This window comes from Mercenaria mercenaria, chromosome 5, assembly GCF_021730395.1.
Source record: "Mercenaria mercenaria strain notata chromosome 5, MADL_Memer_1, whole genome shotgun sequence".
NCBI lineage: Eukaryota > Metazoa > Mollusca > Bivalvia > Venerida > Veneridae > Mercenaria > Mercenaria mercenaria.
The window spans coordinates 82,632,906-82,653,805 of record NC_069365.1 but is presented as its reverse complement, the minus strand read 5'-3'; the positions used below and the strand labels follow the sequence as shown (position 1 = coordinate 82,653,805).

At 32.9% G+C, this 20,900-nt stretch overlaps 1 long non-coding RNA gene across 1 annotated transcript; it reads right to left on the bottom strand.

Annotated features, from left to right (window-relative positions):
• Positions 1–18,451: 18,451 nt before the first annotated feature.
• LOC128557512 (uncharacterized) lies at positions 18,452–20,425 on the bottom strand. Its single transcript, XR_008371200.1, has 3 exons — positions 20,347–20,425; positions 19,070–19,136; positions 18,452–18,541 (listed from the first exon to the last, which is right to left on the bottom strand). It is a non-coding gene; the product is annotated as an uncharacterized LOC128557512 (long non-coding RNA).
• Positions 20,426–20,900: the final 475 nt, after the last annotated feature.

The window sequence follows — 20,900 nt, the reverse complement described above, 5'->3', positions numbered from 1 at the left end:
TGACACTCCGTCTCATGATGGTGAATAATTGTGCCAACTTTCATTAAAATCCCTCCATGCATGAAGAAGATATGATCCGGACAAAGTCTGTGGACGCCGCCGCCCGCCTGTCAGGGGCGTTCACATAATACGTCCCGTTTTTCAAACGGGCGTATAAAAATGATGAAAAACATTTTTTAGCTTTAATCAATGATTCTTATATCCGAGCATTATCGTGATCTACAAAACGTCTTATTTACATTTTTATACCAATATTATTGTTTGTCTTAAAATCCTCCTCTCTTATGTAAAATTATATTTCATCTCGTGTGTTGGTGCTTAGGTAGGTTAAAATATTGATTATTGTTTTCAGATAAGAGTTTTCAAGTTCAAATAGAATGACATGCTCTTGAATCATTGCTGTCTTATTTTATTTCAATGCTAGTGATAGATGACTTTGTATTAACATTTTAAAACTGTTCGTTATTTCGGGAGTGTTGTTCAATGGCTTCTTGCGGAGGCTCGAATTGTCTGTCCTGTTCACATTAATACCATCTCACATATTACAGTTAATGTGAATAGCTAAATCTTGGCTTCTATTTTCAAAACAAGTGAAATATTGCAGTTTTTATTTTTGTGAATAAATGAGTTTGTCAACGTTTGTGGCTGACTATCATGCATTATATGGTGAAAGCAGACAGATGCATTTGTCTCCAGCCAACTTTAGGTTGAAAAAATAAAATATGTGTTCTTCTGATGTGTTTCATATCGATTCCTAGTAGCAGTTAATTATCTTAGATCTCCATCGGCTGAACCTAAGAAGTCTTCAATTTCTTTTGATGAAATGATTATCCTAAGAGATAACGGTGGGCTGGACGTACAAAATAATGCTTCAAAGATTTGAAACATTTGATGTCACCGACTAATTTTTTTTTCTGTTTTCCGTTAAAGCTACTCGCCCACAATTTGGGTTAACTTTTTCAACATACCCATTTCCATCAAATTTGGCATAGAATGTTTATATGACACTGAAAACTGATAAAATGGGTGAATAAAAGGTTAGCTGTTGGCGAAAATGCAACAAGAATGAAAATTTTCTGCATTTTTTTCAAAAGCGTTGCAACGGTTTATGATATTTTGTACAATAGTTATAGTTATTTATAAGAATATCTTGCAAAAATCTTATGTCAATAAGTTTGTACAACTAGTCACTTTCAAAGTACTTACTTTTATTTGGATTATTTAGAAAAATTATTTTCCCCTAAATGTGTGGGTTTGTCCTTTTAAAACAAATTACCGCGAATTTAAAAGAGGTGTGAATTTTATTTTGATTCAATATTCTAACATGAAAATCATCATGTTTATTTACATTTAAATACGGAAACATTGGCGTCAGATCTGTCACGTATTATTTGTTACCAGAAAGGCGCCGAGAAAGTATTCTACCATGAAATATGTATTATTATATAAATTTAAAAAAAGACATTTCAGAGCCAAACTTATATAACAGAACGGTGATACACTTAATTGACACACAAAAATAATTCATAAGACGTCTACGCCATTTAATGTTACGCCGTTCTTCTAATACACAGTTGTGCTTTAATAATAATTACAATATGATTATCCTGAAGTCACGTCAACCTTATATACGACTTCCTTTTTCTTCCACTTTTATGTAACATACAATACAAATTAGTACTGATAATTATATTAAGTGGAAACACATATCCCTAGAGATAATTATAGCAAGTTAAATCCCACATTGTATTTACGTATGCATCAGTATAAAACCAGTACAAATTAAAGTCAAGCAATATGCAAGTATTTGGCAATCATTTGACATATAATAGGTTTTCCCTGTCTTATCTAATTACAATCGGGTATTATATTTTGTTTTAATGGCCTAATATCTAGGACTATTGGTAAGCGAAACGTCACGCAAACTAATGTGATGTAGAACATCTTTAACAACTTATCCTTAGAAATTATTAAGTAAGTATTTAAATGTTATAATAACAACCACGCAAAGTATTTTGAACTGACTGTTAGAATTCAAAAAGTTTGGTCTATGTCTTACAGTGATTTGTTTTTCGACGAATGCCGTACTAAGAACGAATACGTGACCTGAACCGACCCATGTCACGTGACATATGTTTGCAAATTAGACTACTTGATAACTGATAACGCATTATAGATAATTTTTAAAAATAAAAGATTTATGCAACGCTCTGTCTGATTGGTAGAAAGTTTCTACTTTTTTCACTCTGCTGATAGTGCAACGCTGAGTGAAATGTCAGACAAAGCGTTTATCTTAATGACGCCGTTTACAGATTTAAAGCTACGCCTCGCTCAGTATATTTAGCAAGAATATTGATATATCTAAAAATGATTAGTAAGTTTGATAAATATAATAAAAACCTGTTCAAATACCAACATATATCAGGAGCTGAATACGGTCTGCGTATCACCTGAATAAGGGTGTGATTAGCCGATCGACTAAAGTTTTCTAGCTAACATTATTAGGCCCCTACTGGTTAAAAACTTGTTAAAGTGTGGTGTTTAGTTTTGCTATTTGCAAAATGTTAGATAGATGACACAAATTATATGAAAACCTCATAAACTTCTTATCTTACTACAATTCGCCGACCATCTGTTTTAAAGATATTTCTTGTTGTTTTTGTTTTTGTTGGGTTTAACCTAGCACCGACACACTTATATGTCATATGTCGCTTTCCAGCTTTGATGGTGGAGGAACCCAGGTAAAGTTGGAAAAAAGTTACGTTAAAGTTACGGCTGTCTGAGATAGAGATAGTTTAAATTTTGTGTTGTATGTTTTACATATGCCATAGCTATTGTATTTATATTTTGTATAAGTTTAATTTTATGAAAAAGCATTACTTTCATTACAGCCAAGATTTGGTCTTGCCTTGACAAGGCTGATTGTTGGGCATAGTAACAAAGGTATCAGATATTAATCTATTTTTGTCAATGTCTTTTCTTTATTTCGTTTTCGGCAAGATAAAAGGACAGACATGTATTGAGCTTTAAAAAGTTAGAAATTATGTACAAACCTCTTTCTCAAAACAAATGCTTTTTCTGACATGAGTGATATAAATAGTTAATATTTACTTCATTATTCCTTATAAGAGTTGTTGTATGTAAATGTTTATGTTTGTATATATGTATATAATGTATATGATTGATGGTGTATGGGCGGAGGCCTAAATCACAATAAAGATTTGTATTGTATTGTATTGTATTGCAATGAACAAACTATATTTGTTTAGCAGAATGCCATAATCTAACAAAATACTTTATTATAGAAGTTTATTGTTTAGAAAAAAATCGAAGACTTTATAGTAAAATAATGATCAAGACAACCGAAAGCAAATTATTTGATCAGATGTTTTTGCTTCAGGTAGTACAATACAATATAGAGATATCTATTGATGTGTTAACACGATGGTGTACATAGAGCATTCATTGATGCACTAGAGTGCACTTCCATGAAAAGCGGCGTATGGTGCTCAAACAGAATTATAAACTAGCCCTAACTGAGAAAACAATGAGTTGAACTAAACAATGTAGAAATGGGATCTGAGGTTATAGAGCCTGCATATCACAAACACAAAATGCAAAAAGACGAAATTAAAAAGCAGGCACCACATACACAAAGGGTTAATAAAAATACACAAAACAAATAAAGCAGGAGTATTACCCAAACGAAACATATTGCTATCACAATATTAACGTACAACCTGAAAAGATAGGAATATTACAGCCCTGACTCCATATACTGGGAGACATTATACGATCGCCATACGGCACAAACAAGTCTGAGAGGTAAGCTGAGTTTGGACGTATTTACTCTGTCATGACTACCTGGTTAGATGTAGAGTTTATGCAGGGTTGTCATCCTCACGCTATTGTGCCGTTGAGTATTCTGGGACGTTTTCTCCATTTGCAATCTAATACAAATTGCATTTGCCAGGAAGTTTAAGAAGTACTGTACAGCTCAGGTATATTCTGCTGTGAGTGATGCAATGCTATCCAGGATATATTTAAATCATGCTGATTTTACTTTTTCATTTTCACGAAGATCCTCTAACATTCAAACCATTAAAATGTGTAATGCCCAAAGGGCAACATCATCTGGCCAATTACTTATTGAAACACTGCCTAAATTACCGAAACATTTTATTTAAGTGACATACCATTGTTCCAGGATGTATAATATCTTAAAATGAAACAATCTATCTACGGGTATGTACATATTTACAGATACGAGGTATCCAGAGCTAAAATGTGTTAGCGATCTCTACCAGGTGCATAATCATACACTGAAAAAATGAAAATAAATGATAGTGAGAACAAATATAAACGTGTATCGTGTTCAAATGGTCAGTAGCAAAAACACCAGATGGGAATTTAAACGGATTAAATACGTACAATACGCCAATCTGTATCCCTATTATGTTTCTTATCGTAAACTTTGACTAATCCCAATAGGAATTGTAATGGTGACAAAGGCAGTATGTTTAAACCATAGAATTGCTCATGTAAGTATATATAAAACACAGAAAATTTTAAAAGCTAGGTTCGCCTTCTGCTAAACGACATTGCAATAGGCAGGATTACGAAAGGAGTAATTAGGATTTTGGACTGTTTTCCAGAGTCAGTGGCCATCCCATAACAGTTACAAAAGATATATTGACTGCAGATTTAAAATGTTCCGTAACTAGCACTCAACATGGCAACTGTGATAGTAGTTAAATCTTAAAGGTGCACTAAACAGTTTGGGCTTCTTTGTGTTATAACAGTTTTGCAAAGGAGTAACACACCATAGTTTTTTCTTTAAATTTCCAGCATTAATTGTAGCTAAACCCCCAAACTCTCATGTATAGAAAGTGTACAAGCTCAAAATGACTTAGGCTGTAACTGTTTGTTGAATTTCATTAAGGTTGCTAGGTTTTTGAAAGCTGCGCTTTTACACGTAGCAGTTTCTATTCGTTTTAAATCCGGTCGCAGTTTTACTGCAGTGCTAAATATTCCGACTAGCCTGCAACTTATTTATGACTTGTAGAGCTAGTGGTCATATTTCGTACGATCATCCAAGACTAGCTACGATTGTCTACGACCATTTGCACGACTAGTCTTTGTTTCTGGTGACTGGTTATGACCATTCATGCGACTGGTCTTGCGACTAGATAAGTGACTGGTTGACTGGTCGACTGGTAGGGTCATGGTCAGTTCACACAGCGTTATCGAATCTAAACCTTAAACCCAACACCATGCAATTTATTTTCTTTCTAGTATAGATATTTGAAAGTCATAGTTTATTGCATGAGTGTCGTACGACCTATACGACTGTTTACAAATAGATGTGTAACTAATCGTGCAGTCTCACGGCAAGTCGTGCAAATAGTCACATATAGTCGTACGACTTTTGGGCTAATGGAGAGTCCGACGATCAACCATGACAACGTAGTAAAATCTATAAGATCTTTTGTAAGACCACTCATCGATTGTATTTTTACACTCGCATGTCTGTTCAGGACCTATTTAAGACGAGCTTCGACTGCTTCGGTTTCACACAGGTAATTCGGTCATGTGACTATTTAAGGCAATCCAAGAACTTCCAAGAATTGTGAAAGGGTTTAAATACAACTCAATCGTAACCTGTTGAACGTTACTGTATATATCATGACAGTAGGGCATCATAGTCTAAAGTGTACGAAACAAAGCGTGTAACTTTTGCAAAAGTTCTAAAATGTTTCACGTTTTGATAAACACAAAAAGTATTATATTTTTCTAGGGCTAAACATTTGAACGGTTGAGTTAGTTTGTGTTATTTTGCATGGTAAAAACAAGGACCGAGATAAAGAAAAACAGGCACGTCACTTAAAAGGCAAAAAAACAAAACAAAAACAACAACAACACAATCACATAATGAAACAAAGCGGGTACTACCTTGAGATTTAAAACCTGTTATTTGGACGATGAAATCGGATGCGATCTCGTTAACAGTGCTTCTCGCGAAAGCAACAAAATCCATCGCTAGCGTTTCATGTTCCACCATTACTAATCTAATCTAAACAAATCTTTTGATTAGTTATTTGCATCATGGAAATTTATTACAGCAGTCGAACTGTGAAATGATTTAAGCCGAATACATGTGAACAGTAAGAACCAATCAATATTTGATTATAAAGAACAGGAAACTTTAAACATATTTTGTAAAATATATTAAATAGCCCTTAACAAGTTTCTTAAATCCGAAGTATGAAAGTTCAGGATGGACAGTTGTTTAATCTTTCTCCTTTAGTTTGTCATCTTGTACGGCAAAAGTAAATCCAGGAAAATTTTGTACTTTTTTACTGTTATTTTGACATTCAGTATAGATGTTGATAGAAAGCCCAGGAATTCATTACATGATTTAGACTGTAATTGCAAAGAATAATATTACTTGATTGCCATAAAAACCTAAAATAATTCGAATAATAGGAATACAAATAATATACACAATGTAGCTAGAATAGCTAAATACTCCTGCAAAATACATATATTCCAGAATTGCTCCCCCCTCCCCTCACTACCACCCCGCCGTATGATATGGTGACTTCTTACACATAGCAGCTGGGGTCTTATAAAGGTATTATGTGTAATCAAATGACAATTTCTTCAGCATAAAATAGAGACTGTGATGATTTTGGAAAAGAACACATTGAATATAGGTACTTTAATGCGGGTAGGTTCATAGCCTCGAAAAGTAATGGATGTAATAATAGAGAGTTTGAGATTTCAACCTTCGCCTTCCCCTTCAACGTCTCTTGCGAAGTTAACGTATAAAGTTGAAGTTCGATTAAAATTCCTTGAGATTTCAAACATTAGAATGAACCTTACTTCTTTTAATCCGCCCATTCAATTTGTCCGTAATTATGATCGCTTTTTTCGTGCATTTTGATACCAATTATCATAAAAGGCAGGAATCTTACAAGCGGCTTTAGAAATGAAAAAAAATGAAAATTAAACAAAAAACATTTCAATTAATATAATCATGGATATTAGAGCGATTAACAAAAAAAAAAAAAAAAAAAAAAATAATAAAATAAAAAAAAAAAATGAAATCAGACGATAATGTAAAAAATCGTTAGTGTTGCTCCAAACATTTAGATTTTATATAAAATTACGTCAGTATAGTCAGTATACAATGCACGATTGTAAATCATACATGAAAGGAAATAAAAATGATTATTACATACCTAAAATTATTTTCCATTGGGTTTCAATGGACCGCGATCGTGCAATATTTTTCCATATCATGACGTTGAACGCTTTCATATCGGACTAGTCCCAATCCGTGACTCTAGTTACCTCCCCTGCCGGTGCGTCCATTGCGGATCTCGTTTCTTTAGATTTTTTGTTGCTATTGTGTGTCTGTTTAATTTGTAATTTATGCAACATTTTGTTTACTTTTACACTTTGATTAATCTGACCTATTAGATACTAGCATGTAGTAATTTATCAGACTGAAATGAAATGAAAGTTATAATTACGTCATGAGTTGGACTAATATAGGACGTGGAATGGTTTCTTAACGTTGTAATGGAAAGAATCGCGTGATGTCCATGGCGTCCACGCGCACGTTGCGACAACAAGTTGACGTCATTTTCGCGGAAAATATTAATGCGCGTCAGTTTGATTTGTTAATTGCGTTTTCGGAGAATTTTTTCCGTATTTTTTCCTGTCTTTCGTGTCAGAACGATAATTTAAATATAAATGAATCATTTGATAGTGGATATGTAATAAAAAGGTTATCAACTTTGTATGTGGATATATGCACTCGTTCTTTCGCAGACAATATTGCGCTCCTAAAGTCGCGCAATATTACCGCTGCAGAACTCGTGCATATATCCACATACAAAGTTAATAACCTATAATGATCGTATCTAAGTGATAATGACACTCTGTATGACTCTGTATAATGCCAAACTCTCAGACAGCACAATATGATTTTAATATACTATTTTATAAGTAAAGCATCTGCGGATCCAGGAATTTTGGTTTGAGGGACACCAACATTAACGAGGGGGTCACCCAATTTAAGGGGGGGGGGGGGGGGGGGGGGGTAGGGTAGGGTAGAGTGACACCGAGTTTCAAGACCGACTTTCTTTGTAAAATGTAAGCCTTGAAACAAAGGGGGAATTAACCCACAATGTCCCTCTGCCAGGCTCTGGTTCCGTGCATTTAAAGAATGGAGTTATCCCATACTGCTAACAGGAAACTTCTCGCATCATGATATCATAGATCTGAAATTGTCCGATACTTCTGAAGAATTTCCGTCTTACTAGTACCATTTTATGTTTATGATTAAAACGCAATTTTCGTATTAAGTGTCCGACAGAAACATATTGATTTTATTTGGATGTGAAAATAAAATGTTCCACCAAATGATAATCGCGCGTAATTATTTATTTTTCAAGTAAAATGACTGTCATGCCATGTGCCTCCATCCAGATTTCAGTCTTTGATGCCGAGTATGTGGACAGAGTAGATGTAAAAAGAATGAAGTTTCGACTTTCGTGATATCACACCTTCGGACGTTCAAAACTTCACTTTATACGACAAAAAGGCCTATCTGGTATGATCGATACCGCCTGGGGACACAAATATGCCGTAGAAGTTAAAGTTTGAACAAAATCTCAAAGTTTCTCAAAATCAGTTGATAACTTCATACTTCCAGGTTCAATTCAGTGTATTTAGTTAAAATCATTAGCCATACAAAACTTCATTATTCTTATACCTATTGATAGTGTTTCGCATCAAATTTAGTCTAATTATTTATATGGATAATCAAATAACTTAATAAGCAGAAATCCTGAAAGTAAGCTTTTTATTTCGCATAGTAATAAAGAGAAGTCTTAGGCTTACGTGATATTACATGGAAAACTTTAGTAGCAACGTGTGACATAAATAAAATACACGCATATCGGTGACGTTTTACCCAAAATATATATGAGAGACGTTGAAGGGGAAGGCGAAGTTTGAAATCTCAAACTCTCTAATTTCTCAGGATAAAACGTAAATTCTTTATCATAATTTCATAACACATTAGAAAGAAAGGTTTTCAAGGTCTAGTTTTTACAGAAATTGTTTTGTGTATTTTGAGTGTGTGATACAGATTTTTCGGATGTTAGTTAATTCATGTTTTATGTGTAACTACTTCTACGCTGTTTCGCCAAAATTAAAGACATAAAGGAATAGCCAGCAGCCAACTTAAAGTATAACCATACAGAAATGCATATGTATAGTTATGTGCATATTGGATAAGTAACGGGATATGTTAAATAGTCAAATAGGGGAAAACAAACATAGGAACCAACGCCGTGTAAAGGTCAGTGGCAGAAACACCTTTGTGGAGTATAAACTGGTCAACTTTGCATTTCTTACGTCAGTCAAGAAAACATGTCGCAACTCTTTTCAAAATTCCAGTGCAATCTCTTCTGACAAATGCAGTCCAGTTGTAATGCTTTTTATATGAATATGCATCAATACTGACATTGAGTCGATAACAGAAAGCGCAATTGGTTCAACCTTTCAGGTTAGGTTACATTATTGATCCAACATTAGTGACATATTCTGTGTCTCTAAAAATCCAATCGACTCGGTGTGTTGGCATTGTATTTGTTGTCTCTGTGTTTTTTGTGCATTATTTTGTATATTTTCATATAATGTACATACCCATACACTGTTACAGGGTTTCATAGTGAGGTGGCGTTGTTCTATGAACGTAGCACTTTCTACTGGGACATTGTCGAACATTTAAAGGGCCATGCTCTTCGCATTTATGTGAACATTTACATTTCTTCTAGTACAAATGAAATCAAACAGAAAATGTATTGATAATTAGAACAGTTTTGAACGTTTTCTAAGTTTGAATGACCACTTTAATAGCCTGAGGGTATCTTTTGTTGTCACCAGTACGCCAACACACATGTCGTTGAAAAGTTACAGCAGGTAACATTAACAAAAATTTTTTGTAATGATAGAAATTTATGATATAAAAGGTGTAAATCAGCTGACATGATAAACTTTGAATACTTATAATGGACGTAAAATCCACTGGAATACGCTCTTGAATGAAGTTTAACCAATTTTAGCTTTCTAGTGAAATGTATTTGCATGAATGTATTTTACTTCACTTTCTGCCGCGTAGGTTTAATCAGAATGTTTGATTTCCATCTTCTTTTTATCATATTTTGCACGATATAGCAAAATTACACTCAATTAGATAATGTATGTGGAGTAGATACAGGAGTTCCGTTTTAAATAAGTTACAGACGGTAAATTAACTAATTAATTGCACACGTTAAAGGTAATGAGTTTTTGTCATGAGTTTTAACATGCATTTTATCTAAATGTTCCATGTTGTGAGCAATAAACGTTACATAGGCAAATCTTATGTAGCAATAAAGTATTTTCCTATGTGCAAGTGCCTTACAGAGGAAATGTGCAACTTAGATGAATCTTTTAGCACTCAGAGGTAAACATATTTCTTGTCTACCACGCGGAGAAAGACAAGGCTATATGGGTAGGGGATCATTTTTTTTTCCCAAGGGAATACCTAAAGGTTATTTGATTTGTATCGAGAAATATGAACAAGTTCTGCAGCGGAAATATTGCGCGACAGTCACTTTAGAAGCGCAATATTATTCGGCGAAAGAACGAGTTCATATTTCTCGATGCAAATCTAATAATCTTTTTATTGGATAAACTTACTACACATACTACACTTTTAATTATTATATAAATGATATAACTTTGTTCTTTAGCCTAGTAAAACTAAAAATATCGTCGTTAAAGAACTTTTAAACGTGACGACATGCATGAAACTGACGTCACAAATGACGTCACGCACCCGATATGAAACTGGAACGTCAATATGGAAAAATATTGACGATTCAGGTTCCACTGTAACTTAACGGAATGTATAAATGAGTATGTAATAAGTTCGCATGCTGACGTCATAATCTGACGTCATATTACGACGTCATAGTGTATGAGCTATCCTTATTTTACAATATCTTTGAAAATGTTGCAAAAAAGATGAGCATTTATACGTAGTGTACTACAGTAATAAATATCAACAATGAACATTTATTATAATAAGTAGATGAAAGGTGTCCTGCTTGTTATCATTGTATCACAAAGGAACAATCGCTGATGTCTGTAAATTACCATTTAGATATGTCTTGTACATTTCTTTAAAGTATTCAAGGCTTTTCAAACTGCACTGCGAGTATTCATAGGTACGTTATCCCAATTATTAATATACTTTAACAAGAAAATGCTTTTTTATAGTTTGTGTAAACTTGTACATAATGCAATGTTTTTTTGTGAACTTGATCTCAAAATGTACACTTTAAGAAATGATTTGACCCAGTTGTTTGTTGAGAATGCTGTTTGGTTTTTCAAAGTGTAACTGTATTAATTTTGGTGTCAAAATATTTATCATAGTCTATATAACTGATATAGGGCGGTATTTCTTCGCCTCATGTTTATCACCAGATTTGAAAGTTAATATAACTTAAGATTCTTTCAGTTAATCTGCAAAATACCAGATCTAATACTATAAATGATAAAGGATGTAATTATTGGTGCAAAGTTTAATGACATGTGTGCCAATACCGTTTAAACCTGTAGATATTTACCTTATTGTCGATCTTTTATAACTTCAAAAGGTATTATTAATTCAATAAAGTAGAGATGGTACCTAAAATTTTAAAGTTCATTTGATATTGCTGGTTATTTAAAATTATATAGTGGGGTACCCATATTTTACAAGGATCTAGTTTTCTGTCTCCATCTTTTTTCATGAAAGAAAATATTCAGGCTGAAAAATTTGGTCCCATCTCAAAAAGTGATGCCAGTGAAAGATAACTCTTTCTACACTATTTAACAACAAGGGAAAACTATTTATAGATTAAGAGGTGTTTCCCCATTTATGGTCTATTTCTAAAGTCATGGTACTTAAAACTGAAAAAAAATTAAAAACATACGCAAGTCGTCAAGGTTTCTTATGGTGTTTAATAATCAAAGTTATATTGCAATGGATATATCAAATATAATAATTTTGATAAAAAAAACTATAGCAGAAATTACAAATCTACACACAGATATCACATTCTTTGTTCATGTCATTTAAATTATCTCCCTTTATTACTGATAGAAATATGTCCATATCATCAAAATAAATTTAAAAAATAAATAAATAGATACATATGACTAGTGTCTATTGATAAATGAATGCATGAACAATTTTACAAATTAAATACAATTCAGCTTGCACATAGAGATTATTGAGTTATTGATTTAATAATCTAATAAAGGTAAAATAAACATTTGTTAAGTTGAAAATTCAAGTCTTAAATCCTGTAACATAAGCTAAATTGTGGAGCAAAGTAAAAGAAAATATCAACACATGTTAATGTATTTATAATACATTTAAGTTAACTTATAAAGGTTGGATGTAAGTTGCATATAAAATTTCAGGTAAAATTGAAGAAAATATTTTTTCATAAAATGTAGCAGCATACATTTTTTAAAAATTTAGCATTCTAACTTTACATAGTTTTATCTTCTGCCACATTTACATTCTGTATCTTTCATGATTTAATAATATTATTGGGAAAGAGATAACATTTTAAAGTTGTTAGAAAAATTCAAAAATATTTAAAATACAATAAATATTGTACATGGAAAAGGGAGGTAATAAAAATTTAAGAGTGTCCTGAAATACACATAATTTACACTGCAATTATTTTACAGCTGTAATGCCTTAAGCAAATGAGGTTTATAAAACTGATTGTTAACAGCACGCTCGACTATTTCGATGCTGGAAAGTGAAACTGGGCATATTTGAGGAAACTGGAGCTGTCACCAGATTGTTTAATGACTTCAATGGTGGATGAAGATATTGTACAATAGCTCGAGTCTGAGTCAAATATATTAAGTAATAAGAGAGGTAAATATCAAGTGTATCAAAACACAATATAAGTATAACTCTCAGCAAAAGGTGGGAGGGGGGCATAATTAATAGAATATTGGTGCAAAACTTATGCACCTAGTGTCATATGACGAGGGTGATAGCTTTGATGGTAAAGGAGAAAAGCTGACCTAAACAAATACTTTATATTTTGTAAGTCCAAAAGGGGCAATAATTCTTGCAAACAGGATAGAGTTATGTTTCTTGCTGTACAAAGTCAGCTAATGATGGTGAACAAGTGTTTCAAGTTTTAAAGCAATACCTTTGACTGTTTAGGAGAAAAGGTGACCTAAACATGAAACTTAACCATGCAACGCTGACGCCAATACCGATCAAGTGATAACAGTAACTCAAAAAAGTCAAAGAAACACTGAAGGTTGGCTGCAATATGGATCACCTATATGGCATGTCCAATCATGTTACTAAGTTTCAACATTCTGGGCCTAGTGGTTTTCAAGTTATGAACTGGAAAAGGTTTTCAATGTTCAGGCCCCTTTGACCTTGACCTTAGATAGATAGACCCTTAAACTGATATGGGCCATCTCCTCTGCATGAACAAACATCCTAAGAAATTTCAACATTCTGACTGGAAATGGTTTTCCTTGTTTAGGCCCCTATGACCTTGACCTTAAACGCAGTGACCCCAAAGTCAAGAAGGGTCATCTACTCTGCATGATCAGTCATCCTATGAAGTTTCAACATTCTTGGTCAAGTGGTTCTCAAGATATTGATCGGAAATGGTTTTCCATGTTCAGGCCCCTGTGAAATTGACCTTTGGGGTGGTAAACTTTAACATTTATTCTAAGTCAAAAAGGGGCCATAATTCAGTCAAAATGCTTGATAGAGTTGCCTCCTCCTTTTCACAGACTGGGGTCATGATGGTTAACAAGTATGCAAAATATCAAAGCAATATCTCAATGGAGTTTGAAAATATTTGGGGTGGTACGCAAACTTTAAAATTTGTGTGACGCTCACAATAACGCTAATCCCAACGCCGGGACGAGTAGGAAAGCTCACATATTCTCCGAATAGTCAAGCTAATAAAACCACTGTCGTTCAGATTATATTATCATATCAATAGGGCTGCACACTCGTGATGTAATTCATTCACATATGAATTGCAAACAAATATTTAATTAAACAAGAAATCACTGTTATTTACTCTTAACACAATACGATTAATTTTCCTTTTAAACAAAAAAGGCTGAAAACTGTGAATTATCATTCAACAATACACTATTATGACTCAAAACTATTACGTCATAATGTGAAACGGCATAGTGGCGCCCTGAAAAAAAAAAAACAACTGAAAATGGCAAAAATATAATGAATGCAGGCAAGGTTGTACTTTGAAGTCCTTTGTAGCTTGTTACAATCTAAGTAATATATCTCATTTCGTTATTTGCTCGTTGATAAAATCATTTTTCGTTGTTAAGATGTGCCCATGATATAATTCCTTTGTACCTGAACTCCAAACAATGATTTATTCAGCGACAGATCACTAATAAGATATATTATTTTCTAAATTAAAATACATGGAGATTTGTTAGTACTGATAAATCTGGAAAGTCATAAAGTCTCCTTTGTGTTCTATCATCTGTTGTAGTTGCATCATGTTACACCAATCCAATAGGTAATTGTGGTGGCGGCCAAATGGTCCAGAGAGGATAAAGAGGATTGAGTGAGAATGACACTAATATGAAAACTTATGTCAAACACTTGTTGTAGCAGTAGTAGAAATCTTTATACACAGTTATCCATCCATTGATGCCACAAATCTGAAAAATATTTAAATGCAATAATAAGGTACAATTATATTAAAAACAGTTACTTACTTTAAACACAATACTATTTGATAAATAATAGATATAATACTTCAAAATATAATCATTCTGTGAATATTTAATTGTACATGATTATCTTATATATTCTTATAATAGCTGCTAGTTCTATGGGATAAGGTGAAAAAAATGGAATGGTAATTTTAAGTTTTTAGTTTTGTTACATGCAAAAAGACCTATAACAATTAAATGGTAATATTCACAAAGAAGAAATACTCAGGACAATTGACATAAGTATTTGAAGTTATATCAAAACACAACAACCCTTTTGCATATGTTTTATTCATAAAAAAGTTATGGTGATTTTCTCACTTCTACAATGGTATGTTTAGGACCCACACTTATGATTTTTTAAACAAGAGCACCGCCTTGCGGGTGCTGACGCTCATCTGATTTTTTTTTGTGTAATAGAAATATTGTCCTACCCATGATTGTCTAAGTCTAAAAAGGGCCATCATTCTTGCAAAAAGCAGGATATAGTTATGTTTCTTGATGTACAGTGTCCACTTATAATGGTGAAAAACCGTTGCAAGTTTTAAAGCAATAGCTTTGATAGTTTATGAGAAAAGTTGACTTAAACATAATATTCAACCAAGAAAATGATTTTCTAAGTCCAAAAGGGGCAATAGTTATTGCAAAAAGCAGGATGGAGTTATGTTGCTTGCTGTACAGGGTCAGCTTATGGTGAACAAGTGTTGCAAGTTTCAAAGCAATAGCTTTGATAGTTTAAGAGAAAAAGTTGATCTAAACATAAAACTTAACCAAGAAATCTGATATTTTCTTAGTCCGAAAAGGTCATAAATCTTGCAAAAAGCAGGATGGAGTTATGTTTCTTGCTGTACAGGGTCAACTTATGATGGTGAACAAGTGTTGCAAGTTTTAAAGCAATAGCTTTGACAGTTTAAGATAAAAGCTGACCTAAACATAAAACTTAACCAAGAAAACTGATTTTCTAAGTCCAAAAGGGGCAATAAATCTTGCAAAAAGCAAGATGGAGTTATGTTTCTTGATGTACAGGGTCTGCTTATGATGGTGAACAAGTATTCCAAGTTTCAAAGCAATAGCTTTGATAGTTTAGGAGAAAAGCTGACCTAAACATAAAACTTAACCAGGCAACGCCGACGCCGACGCCGACAACCGCTCAAGTGATGACAATAACTCATCATTTTTTTTCCAAAAAATCAGATGAGCTAATAAAATTATCTTGTAGCACACAATGTAAAATTGTAAGCGCCCAAAGTAAAATATCAGACATTCAAGATAAGATATAGTTAAGGTTACTGGATGAGATAATTGAAATTTGTCATACAGTCAAGACCAGAAATCATAAACTAAAAATACTATGTTGATCACTCGATAAGTTATTTTGTGGTCAATACAACACGTTATTTTTTTGTTAAAGATAACATGTTGTGCAGTGGAGATAAGAGGTTGTATACTCAAGATAATGTGTACTTAAAATCATACAGTTTAATATCAAACTTTAAGTGTGTGTTCTAAATATACCTTTGTAAGCTTGATACTTTTCCATAATGTTTTAATTTGATAAAAACATTTGGAATACCAAACAACTTAAGAAGTATGACAGACAATAGTGTGAGTGTTATATCGTATTAAATCAATATGGTCTAAAATATTAATAATAGATATTTAATTTACCACATACCAACTTCACCAACAATTGGTTATTTCATTGCTTTACATAACCTTTGTGAATATAAATTCATGCAGTGAAATAACTAAAATTTATGAACTGCCAAAATTCACCTTTTAAATTCTTGTTAATTCATTCCTTTTTCAATTTTCCTTTTCTCTTAATGATGATATGTCTCTTTGTTTTCCTTTATGACTGAATGCAAATAAATATTTTTCAATGGATGAAACTGAAACTATTTCTTTTAAATAATTAATCTGCGTTTTCAAAAAACATTACTTGTTCCTTTTTTGTTTTTAGCATCTTTATTTTACAGTCTTTTTCTTCAGCACTTGACTATAATATATTTGCCGCACCTTTGATTTAAATGGAGAACCTTTGGATGATTTTGTAGCTTCTATTACAATAGGTCCAATGTCTTTCTCTTCATTTCTTTGCATTTCAAGTCTCATGTCCTCATTTTCAACATGCATATTTTCAATTTCATTATGTAACTGTCTTATTTCATTTTCAATTAAATTGCATTGAATGGATTTATCACACTTGAGAGCCCTTTTTTGTGTTCAATGCTTATTTCATTTATATTCTGTTTCAATGACATATTTTCACTTTTGTATTTTTATATGTTACAATCTTGTCTTGAAATTGTCTGACGAAGTACTTTAATTGTCTTCAACTTGTCTTGCAGAATGGCGATATCCATTTTCAGTCTTCTGATTGTATTATCTTTCAATTTATTGCTGAATATAATAGCGTCTGCTTCTGTAGACTCAAAACTGCAGCTGTGGTGTAGCATGTGGTTTTGTAGGGGTTTTGGTTTTGTCACTTTCCCTATGGAAATATCTTATGACCGGTACTTTGAATTCAGACTCTAAAAACTCCATGCATCTCTCATTTTTCTTTTTTAATTTTAGATGATTAACTTTTCTCTTGGCAAGATAAATCTTATTATATATTGCACTTGATAAAACTCTGTTTTGTGGAATGTTTTCCAATTAACATATAACTTTTTTCATCTGTTTCTGATTTCCTTTTTCAAAGTCCATTATATCTATTGCTCGCTGGTATGTTAGCATTTTGGCAGTTCAAAAATTTTAGCAATATATATATACCCGCAGTAGCTAGAAAGTTTACAAATAATATCTGTGTGAGAAATCTTAATGCTTTTGCAACTTCTGAATACCTTAATTTAAATTAATTTAAGAAGGGACATAACTCTCTAAATATTGCTGACAGACTAATGTCTACTGACATATATGTGCACACTGGCAACTCTTATTAGATGCTTGACCTTGAACTGACATGGCTGACTCATGAATTCTGCACAATGTCTTGATGAGGTGATCATTTCACCTAAATTTCATGAAAATCCTTCAAGGGGTTTAGGAGATATAGAGGTCAAACCTTTGACCTTGAGTTATGACCTTGATCTTGAGTTGACATGGCTGGCCCATGAGTTGTTGATGAGGTGATCATTTGACCCAAGTTTGATGAAAATCCTTCAAGGGGTTTAGGAGATATAGAGCGGACACAAAATGGAAGGCTCAAACCTTACACTCTAAGTTGTGACCTTGAGCCGGCATGGATGACTCCTGGGTTCTGCACATTGTCTTAAGAGATGATCATTTGACCCAAGTTTTATAAAATTCCTTCAAGGGGTTTAGGAGATATAGAGTGGACACAAAATTGAAGGCTCAAACATTTTACATTGAGCTGTGACCTTGAACTTGAGCCGACAAGGCTGACTCATGGGTTCTGCACACTGTCTTGATGAGGTAATCATTTGACCCAAGTTTCATGAAAATCCTTTAAGGGGTTTAGGAGATATAGAGTGGACACGAAAGTGTTACGGACGGAAGGACGGACGAACACCATTCCTATATCCCCCCACCATTTGTGACGGGGGATTAAAAAGTTAATAATGAAAGATTGATAATATACCACTCTGCTTTTCTTCACTGAAGACAAGATGATCAAACTCGTCTCAAGTAGAAACACCACTACCAAACACGTAATACCCTGCAAATTCATAATATCATTTTTAAAAAATCTCATTTGAAATAAGTGATGTCATGAAATACTTAGGTAATAAATTATCTTTGACTTAAAGGACAAAATTAAACTAAGCTGCTCTAAGGCTGACATGTTTTTTAACAAAAGTAGTTCCATTCCCTGGTAGAATCCTTTGAAGAAATATATCCAAGAAACATTTATGACAAATTATTTCATAATATGGCTAACAGTTTAAAAGAGAAGACTTTAAAGAGTATTGTTTTGGTTGCCATAGCAACAATAATTATGCATTTATTACCTAGAATTCAAGAAATCTCAAAGGGGACCAAGAAACACATATTCATTAGAATTTTGTATGAAAATGGTATAAAAATCATGGTCTTGGAGATGATTTTTTTTTAAGAAAATTGTGGACAAAGATGGATGGACAGACATCAATTGATATGATACGCTCAGTTTGAGCAGTTCATGCTCAAGTGACCTAAAACCACAATAAAAACTCATAGACACATGCACTTAAAGCAGTAAAAATACCTATATGAGAAATCCTTCAGTTAACCAGGCGTGTCGCACAATAGTCTCAACTGGACTGACCATTACACTGAAAAATTAATGTATACATTAATGATTATCAGTAACATGTTTTCTTAACAACATACAAAAACATGTTATGTTTTTATGATATCATTTTTTTCTTACGACTATGACACTTTCGCAACAAAATTTCATTTGTGTACATAAATAAAATTATGTTAATAGATACTTTTGTAAATTTAAATAGTTTTCACTTAAGCACCATTTGCTATTTTTCACCTCACGGAATTGTTTGTGATTTTAATACTGGTGCTACTAAACACAGCTCCACTTCCGAGATCAGCCATACGAGACATGAAATTAACAAATAAAAAAATACAAATGACATTACCCTTACATTAAATTCATGAAAGGAATCAGTGTATACGCAACGCATACAGTAGATAATTTGATAAATCAATATTTTTATGGAAATCATTTCAGCGGGGTCAAGTAACCGGACCCCTAGCCGCTGCCAATTTCATGTTAATCTTAACTGACATGTGGCAAAAATTGCTAGATATTTGTAATCGAATTTTGTCGAGTATTCAAGTTATTGCAAAACACATTTTCTTCAAGTTTGGTGAAGATGAGAGGCGAAATATTTGACTTAAGAACACGAACAAGAATTGCGCACTGACAGTTTTGTGGGAGACATAATTATTGACTTCTAAAAGGCGAAATATTCATGCCATCTCATCACATTCTATTCAATTGGCATGCTGCAATAAGCAGACAAGTATGATATCATAATTCTCAAGTTCTATACAAAATGTTTTCATACCGCCGTTTCAATTTTTTTTTCAATAAATAAAAAAATATTTTTAAAATGGGAAATTGCATTTTTGGCCTTTACTTTTGATATCAAAATAAAATATAAATGTTATAAGTAAGTGGAAAATATCAAATAGACTATAGAAATTAACGTCATCAAATCCGTCGTCATCTTTACAAAAAATATTTTCCAAGAATAATCAAGAGCTCTAAATATATGAAAACAACCACAGCGATGTATAAATGCATTACCTTTCTGTACATCATACTAAAACCATACCAAAAAATTCGCAGAAATTAGTTATTTAATTTTTTTCAGCGAGCACATTTGCTTACAAATCGGCCTAATTTGCATATTTTCCGTGGTGTCCGGATTCCCCCTTACGTATAAGATCTTCAGGCACTGATATGTATGTTCATGATATCAATATGTTCCTATATACAAACCAAACGGCAATACATACTCAAAAATAGCTGTCATTTACATTTTCTTCGTGAAAACTCTCAAGATTCTGTTGCCGGTGTAGCGTCTCAAAATTCCCGCATGTACTGTAAGGCGCTCCGTAAGAATCTTCGTATCGTGACATAAGCGATATATGCTTCAGTTTTTACTCTTGATTTGTTGTTGTTGTCGCGGATAAACTGGCTAAGGTACCATCTCTAAATAAAGAATTCACGGTATTTAAGTTTTGGGTCCAAAATTACCTTTAAATCAGAAGAATTACTTTTTGAGAATTTTGTCTTTTGTGTAATACATTGGAGATATTTAAAAAATGCTTATTTAATTCATTTACAATATTTTTTTCAGTTACAAGGAATGCTGTTCAATGTATGTAGGTTTCTCATAAGACAACTTGGCTGGCCCTTTCAGTAGCGGTGACACTATAAACAAACACTTTACTTTACTTTTACAATTTTATCTAGTATTATATTGTTACTATTCTTATTTGAATTTGATACATCCTAAGGATTTTCCCATAAAAATCTGGGTTCATTAGTGTTCTTAATAGCGTTGTTC